The 8,481-nt window shown below is 35.3% G+C and overlaps 1 pseudogene; it reads right to left on the reverse strand.

The window, feature by feature from the left end:
* Positions 1-247: 247 nt before the first annotated feature.
* On the reverse strand, positions 248-720 carry LOC119524293 (annotated as a pseudogene).
* Positions 721-8,481: the final 7,761 nt, after the last annotated feature.

The following is an 8,481-nucleotide window of genomic DNA, read 5'->3' on the forward strand; positions in this document are numbered from 1 at the left end:
TTACTTCTGTACTTACAAAGAGAATTTTCAGGATTTACTAATGAATGATTTCACAATTGGATTTAAAGTTGAGATACAATCTGATATTCATTATATCTGATATTTTAGAGTTAAAATATGAGAATTTATTTTAATTGCCTTTCATTTAAGGGATATTACAGAAAAGTAAGTCAAAATGTTAGAATTTCCAAGTCAGCAGAAGACTTTTTCAAATGCACATATAAAAATGTTTACAGATAGTGATATTTTAAGAAATGTCTTCCATGTCCACCTTCTGATGTAATTGTACCATTTTTCCTTCCAATTGCTATCTAACCAGTTAATATGTACATTTTGCTTCACTTCTTTGGTGTCCTGAAGTTTCTGTTGTTCTTCATTTTCCTTTAACCTGATAATAATAAATTTAGTTTTTTGTTTCTGTTTAATTTACATGACTCTCTTCGTTGCATCACTGGTTTTATTCCATAGCTCTTGCTTATAATTGACAGGTTCAATTCTATGACTTTCAAATTCAAATTAATTATTCACTGTAATCTTGCAATCAGCTGTTTTCCTGAAAACTTTAGGCCACCCAACTTTGCAAGAATTATGATTCCTTGTAAAGTATTCATGACATTTAGATTTACAGAATCTGAACACCTTACAATTATTGTGGAAGAACATCATACTGTGGCCAGGTTAGGTTGGCCCTACAAAGAAATAACATTGTTTAATTTACATGTGCAGCTGCATGCATATGCACAGCTGAAATCTCTTCCTCAATTTTGAAAGAGAATTTTGTCAGTTTAGAATTTCAAGGTGGAGATTTTTCCCTTTCAGTGTATCACACCACTGCTTTCTAGCTTCCATTGTTTTCTATGAGAAATTTGCTCTTAATCTTATGGATGATCCTTTGTTTGTGATGAATCTTTTCTCTCTTGCTGCTTTCAGAGTCCTTTCTTTTTACTTGGCATTTTATATTATGATTATTGTGTTTTGGTCTATTGGTCTATTGGGTACATTGTGTTTGGAATACATTGTACTTCCTAGACATGTTTTACATTCTTCATCAGAACTGAGAAATTTGGGACCTTATTTGCTCAAATACTCTCTGCATTTTTCCTTCTATTCTCCTGCTGGGACTCACAAGATTCATATGTGTGTACGCATCATGCTTTCACTCAGTTTCTTTAGACACTGCTCATTTTTCCCCTATTATTTTCTCTGTTATTTTGCCTATGTGATACTGATTGTATTCTTTTCCAGTTTGCTGATTCTTCTTTTGCCTTTTCAAATTTGTTACTTATGCCTCTAGTTTATTTCTTAGGAAGTAGACACATTTATTTTAAAATGTATTTAGAGAAATTACAATCACTGTGTATCTACAATTCTGAGTAAAAGACTACTAAAGAGGGGGGACAACCTCTAATCATATTTTAAATAATCCCAACAATTAGCCTTGTATTGTCATTTGAGTATTCAAACAAAAAAGCAAACTTAAGTTTGTAAAAATTCACATAGAAATTTATTATGACATGTTAACTCATATTTATGAAGGGATATGGCATATTTAGTAAATGGCATTTGTAATATGGGTAATCATCTGAAAAAGTGCATAAATAAATCTCAAATGCATCAAAGATATAACAAAAATAAACATGAAAATTAAAAATATGGGAAAGTTAAAAAATGATGTTGGAAGAGGGAGGACAATTTAACAGTAATATGAAAAATATATGAAAAGTAAAGAGTAATAATATCAAATACATAAAAGTAATGAAATTATTCCTAGAAAATATATAGGGAAAAAATCAAAAAGTCAAGATGAAGAAAATAGTTTTCCAATTTGTGTTCTATAAAAGAAGATAATTATTTAAACTGTAGGAGCCTTTATAAATCAGTGAGGAGAAAGAGCAAGCAAACCCATAAAAATGAACAAAATTGTAACAATAACATAAAAATATTATTCTTACTGATAATAAAATATACGCAAATTAAAACTATGAGATATCTATTTCATCTCTAAGATAGCCAAATAATAACATTTTACAGGACCCTGGGTTCGCATGGGTAGGGGAAATAAACAATCTCTCAAATTTGCCAGTGAAAATTCAAATTGTTACAATTATATCTCAAGTGCTTCAGTGTTCATACTATTGACTAGGTAAATCCCCTCTAAAGAATTTGTCTTAAAGATTTATTTTCCCTGGTGGAAAAATGACATATGTACATGGATATGTGTTGCAACATTGCCATAGAAAATGTTTGAAACAAATATAATGCCATGGATAATGTAAATCATTACATCATATATACATCCTAAAGTATAGTCTGTCATGAAAATGAAGGGAAAGTTCTATAGTAGGAGAAAATAGCCAAGATTTATCATAAAGGGAAATATAAAGATGGAAAAAATATGTACAGTTGCAGACAATGAATTGACAAGTAATGAATATTATCCATCTCAGAAAATCTATTCAATAAATTAGTTACCATTGTCATAAATGTGTATGGAACCTTGATGGCTGAAGTGAGATGTAAGTATAAGCAAAATTTTTATTGTATATTCTGTTCCTTTACATTTTATTTGTCAGGAATTATATTATTATTTCTAGTAAATTAATACAAGTAGTATAATTAAAATGGAAAACATACTGGATTAGGAAAATTCCTGAGATAGGATGAACCTTTTAAATGGTACTGGAAATGATAGAATCAGCTCATAGGAGTCTGCTGACTAACTACAGGGAACTGGAAAGCACAAAACTAAAATCATATTTTAACCTTACTTACATTAGGTCCTTTCACTCTAGTCTTGAATTTGTAGTCCCTAATTTCTTCTCAGATGTAATGTCCCCTGGGTATTTGGATGGAATTGCCTCTAAATTCTATCCCCATATTTACATCATTGGTGAATTAGAAGTAGAATCTGTCTTCAGTATCTAGTCAACTTGTCTGAAAATACTTTCCACCTCTACTGATTTAGTCCTGGCTGTCACGTCTTTTTTTAACACAGTTTTATTCATATACCACATAGCTTATCGAAATTTTAAAATAAGTGATTCTCAGTGTGATCACAGTACTGTGCTTACATCACCACAATCAATTTCAGAACATTGTCACAACTCCAAAAAGTAAAAGCCCATATGTCCCCCTGTTAATTACACTTAGCTTTGGTGTGGTACTTTTATTTTATTTATGGAAGAACATTAAGATATTACCAAATATAGTCTACAGTTTGCTTTAGGGGATTTTTTTCCCATAACACTCTATTATCAACATCCTGTAGTTGTGACATGCATTTCTTCCAACTCATGGAAGAACATTCTTGCATTTGTAGTATATTAATCAACTTCTTCATCCTCATCATGGCTGACTATTACATACAGTCCCTTGCTTCATCCTCCAGCTTTCCTTCTAGTTAGATACATCATCCTAAGTTTCACTATTCAACCATTATCACACCAAAGATTCAGTGGTATTTACACACACAATAATGTGCTACCAAAAACTATCCATTTCCAAACATTTTCAGTCACATTTATTAAAACATTCTGCAAAAATTAAGCATTAGTTTCTATTCTCTAACTTCATTCTATCTTTGAGTAATCTATATTATAAATACAAATAACATGAATTTGCTCATTATATTTAATTCATATTAGTGAGTTCATACCATACTTATTCCTTAGTGTCTGGCTTATTTCACATAACATAATATCCTAGTTTCACCCATGTTAGTCACATACATCACACTTTGATCCTTATTACAAAATAGATGAAATTTTTGTTCATCCATTCATCAGTTGATTGACACTTTGGTTTCTTCCACTGTCTGGCAATGGTGAATAATGCCACTACAAACATAGATGTTCAAATGTTCAAGCTCCTGTTTTGAGTATATACCTTATAACCTTATTGCCAGATTATATGGTAGTTCTATATAGGCTCTTGAGGAATGGCCAAACTCTCTTCCACAGAGGCTGTATCATTTTCCATTCACACCAGCAGTGGAAAATTTTTCTCAATATCCTCTCCCTCATTTTTACTTTTGCTTAATATTGGCCATACAAGTAGGTGACATGATATGTCATCGTGGCTTTGATTTGCATTTTCTTAACATTAATTAAGTTGAGAATGTTTTCATGTGTGAAACATTTCCTCTTTAGAAAAAAAATGTTTATTCCAATTGTGGACCCATTTTTGATAGGGTTATTTGAATTTTTTTTGTGGAGTTGTGGGATTTCTATATATATTCTAATATCAAACCTTTATAAGATGTGGTTTTCAAACATTTTCTGTCATTGATTAGACTGTGTTAACACCTTTTTATAAATTTCTTTGCAGTACATAAACATTCAATTTTTGTTGAGGTCCCATTTGTCTATCTTTTTCTTCAGTTGCTTATGCTTTGGTTGTACGGTATATATAAACCACCACCTACCTTTCAATATTGAAGATGCTTCCCTACATTTTCTCAGAAGTTTTAAGTACTGACTCTTAAAATTATGTTTTTGATCAATTTTGCATTAAAGTTTTTGAATTATATCTTTATTAAGTGTATCTGAATGCATATGTATATAGGTTATATCTCAATTTTATTGAGATATTTTCAGATACCATACAATCATCCAATATGTAAAATCAGTTGTTCACAGTACCATCATATAGTTATGAATTCATTACCCCAATCTATTTTTTGAATATTTTCCTTGTACTGGGAAAAGTGATGTGCCGGTTTGAATGTATTATGTACCCCAGAAAAAAAAAGCCATATTCTTTGATGCAGTCTTGTGGGACAGACATAATAGTGGGGATTAAGTTGGAATTTTGGATTAGGTTGTTTGCATGGAGATGTGCCCCACCCAGCTGTGGGTGGTGACTCTGGTGGGATACTCCCATGGAGGTGTGGCCCCACCCATTCAGGGTGGGACTTGATCAGTGGAGCCATATAAATGAAGTGACTCAAAGAGAAGAAATGGAGTGCAGCTGTGAGTGACGTTTTGAAGAGGAGCAAGCTTGCTAGAGAGGAACATCCTGGGAGAAAGGCATTTTGAAACCAGAACTTTGGAGCAGACGCCAGCTGCCTTCCTAGGTAACAGAGGTTTTCCGGATGCCATTGGCCATCCTCCAGTGAAGGTATCCGATTGCTGGTGTGTTACCTTGGATGCTTTGTGGCCTTAAGACTGTAACTGTGTAGCAAAATAAACCCCTGTTTTATAAAAGCCCATCCATCTCTGGTGTTTTGCATTCTGCAGCATTAGCAAACTAAAACAAGTGAAAATAAGAATGAAAAACAAAAGTAAAAAAAATCCAAATCATCCCTACCCTTCTGCCCTATTTTTCATTTAGTTTTTTATCCCCATTTTTCTACTCATCCATCCATACACTGGATAAAGGGGAGTGTAATCCCCAAGAATTTCACAATTGCGTTGTTACCCCTTGTAAGCTACATTGTTATTCAATCATTAAACTAGGTTGTAACTTAGGTTGTAACTAGGTTGTAACTTGATAGTTTAAGGTTTTTACTACTAGCTATTCCAATACATTAAAACCTAAAAATGATTCTCTGTATAATGCATAAGAATGTCCACCAGAGTGACCTCTCTACTCCATTTGGAACACTCTCAGCCACTGAAACTTTATTTCTTTTCATTTTGCATACTCTTTTTGGTCAAGAAGATGTTCTCAATCTCATGATTTCAGATCCAGATTCATCCCCAGGAGTTGTATCCCACATTGCCAGGAAGATTTACACCCCTGGGAGTCAGATCCCATGTAGGGGAGAAGGCAGAGAGTTCACCTACTGAATTGGCTTAGCTAGAGAGAGAGGGCCACATCCGAGCAACAAAGAAGTACTAAGGTGGAGACATTGAGGCAAAGTTATAAGCATGTTTAGCTTCTCCTTTGCAGTAATGAGCTTCATAAGGGCAAGTCCTGAGATAGAGGGCGAGCACATCAAACAACCAGTCCTTAATGTTTTGTTTTTTTTTTAATCTTCGTTTTATTGAGATATATTCACATACCACGCAGTCATACAAAACAAATCGTACTTTTGATTGTTTACAGTACCATTACATAGTGGTACATTCATCACCCAAATCAATCCCTGACACCTTCATTAGCACACACACAAAAATAACAAGAATAATAATTAGAGTGAAAAAGAGCAATTGAAGTAAAAAAGAACACTGGGTACCTTTGTCTGTTTGTTTCCTTCCCCTATTTTTCTACTCATCCATCCATAAACTAGACAAAGTGGAGTGTGGTTCTTATGCCTTTCCCAATCCCCTTGTCACCCCTCATAAGCTACATTTTTATACAACTGTCTTCGAGATTCATGGGCTCTGGGTTGTAGTTTGATAGTTTCAGGTATCCACCACCAGCTACCGCAATTCTTTAGAACCTAAAAAGGGTTGTCTAAAGTGTGCATAAGAGTGCCCACCAGAGTGACCCCTCGGCTCCTTTTGGAATCTCTCTGCCACTGAAGCTTATTTCATTTCCTTTTACATCCCCCTTTTGGTCAAGAAGATGTTCTCCGTCCCACGATGCCAGGTCTACATTCCTCCCCGGGAATCATATTCCACGTTGCCAGGGAGACTCACTCCCCTGGGTGTCTGATCCCACGTAGGGGGGAGGGCAGTGATTTCACCTTTCAAGTTGGCTTAGCTAGAGAGACAGGGCCACATCTGAGCAACAAAGAGGCATTCGGGAGGAGGCTCTTAGGCACAACCACAGGGAGGCCTAGCCTCTCCTTTGCAGCAACCGTCTTCCCAAGGGTAAAACCTGTGGTAGAGGGCTCAACCCATCAAACCACCAGTCCCCTATGTCTGTGGTCATGTCAGCAACCATGGAGGTGGGGTAGGCGAATACCCCTGCACTCTCCACAGGCTCCCCAAGGGGACACTACATCTTTTTTTTTCCCTTGTTTTTCTTGTTTTTTTTTTTTTAAACTTTCCCTTCTTTTTTAAATCAACTGTATGAAAAAAAGTTAAAAAGAAAACAAACATACAATAAAAGAACATTTCAAAGAGACCATAACAAGGGAGTAAGAAAAAGACAACTAACCTAAGATAACTGCTTAACTTCCAACATGTTCCTACTTTACCCCAAGAAAGTTACCTAATATAGCAACATTTCTGTGAACTTGCTCCTACTATATCCATCAGAAATTAACAGACCGTAGTCATTCCTGGGCATCCCCAGAACGTTAAATAGCTTATCTGTTCTTCTTGGATTATTGTTCCCCCTTCCTTAATTGCTCTCTATTGCTAGTTCCCCTACATTCTACATTATAAGCCATTTGTTTTACATTTTTCAAAGTTCACATTAGTGGTAGCATATAATATTTCTCTTTTTGTGCCTGGCTTATTTCGCTCAGCATTATGTCTTCAAGGTTCATCCATGTTGTCATATGTTTCACGAAGTCGTTCCTTCTTACTGCCGCGTAGTATTCCATCGTGTGTATATACCACATTTTATTTATCCACTCATCTGTTGAAGGACATTTGTGTTGTTTCCATCTATTGGCAATTGTGAATAATGCTGCTATGATATTGGCGTGCAGATATCTGTTCGTGTCACGGCTTTCCGATCTTCCGGGTATATACCGAGAAGTGCAATCGCTGGATCGAATGGTAACTCTATATCTAGTTTTCTAAGGAACTGCCAGACTGACTTCCAGAGTGGCTGAACCATTATACAGTCCCACCAACAGTGAATAAGAGTTCCAATTTCTCCACATCCCCTCCAGCATTTGTAGTTTCCTGTTTGTTTAATGGCAGCCATTCTAACCGGTGTGAGATGGTATCTCATTGTGGTCTTAATTTGCATCTCTCTAATACCTAGTGAAGCTGAACATTTTTTCATGTGTTTCTTGGCCATTTGTATTTCCTCTTCAGAGAACTGTCTTTTCATATCTTTTGCCCATTTTATAATTGGGCCGACTGTACTATTGTCATTGAGTTGTAGGATTTCTTTATATATGCAAGATATCAGTCTTTTGTCAGATACATGGTTTCCAAAAATTTTTTCCCATTGAGTTGGCTGCCTCTTTACCTTTTTGAGAAATTCCTTTGAGGTGCAGAAACTTCTAAGCTTGAGGAGTTCCCATTTATCTATTTTCTCTTTTGTTGCTTGTGCTTTGGGTGTAAAGTCTAGGAAGTGGCCACCTAATACAAGGTCTTGAAGATGTTTTCCTACATTATCTTCTAGGAGTTTTATGGTACTTTCTTTTATATTGAGATCTTTGGTCCATTTTGAATTAATTTTTGTGTAGGGGGTGAGGTAAGGGTCCTCTTTCGTTCTTTTGGATATGGATATCCAACTCTCCCAGCCCCATTTGTTGAAAAGACCATTATAACTCAGTTCAGTGACTTTGGGGGCCTTATCAAAGATCAGTCGGCCATAGATCTGAGGGTCTATCTCCGAATTCTCAATTCGATTCCATTGATCTATATGTCTATCTTTGTGCCAGTACCATGCTGTTTTGGCAACTGTGGC

This window comes from Choloepus didactylus, chromosome Y, assembly GCF_015220235.1.
Source record: "Choloepus didactylus isolate mChoDid1 chromosome Y, mChoDid1.pri, whole genome shotgun sequence".
NCBI lineage: Eukaryota > Metazoa > Chordata > Mammalia > Pilosa > Megalonychidae > Choloepus > Choloepus didactylus.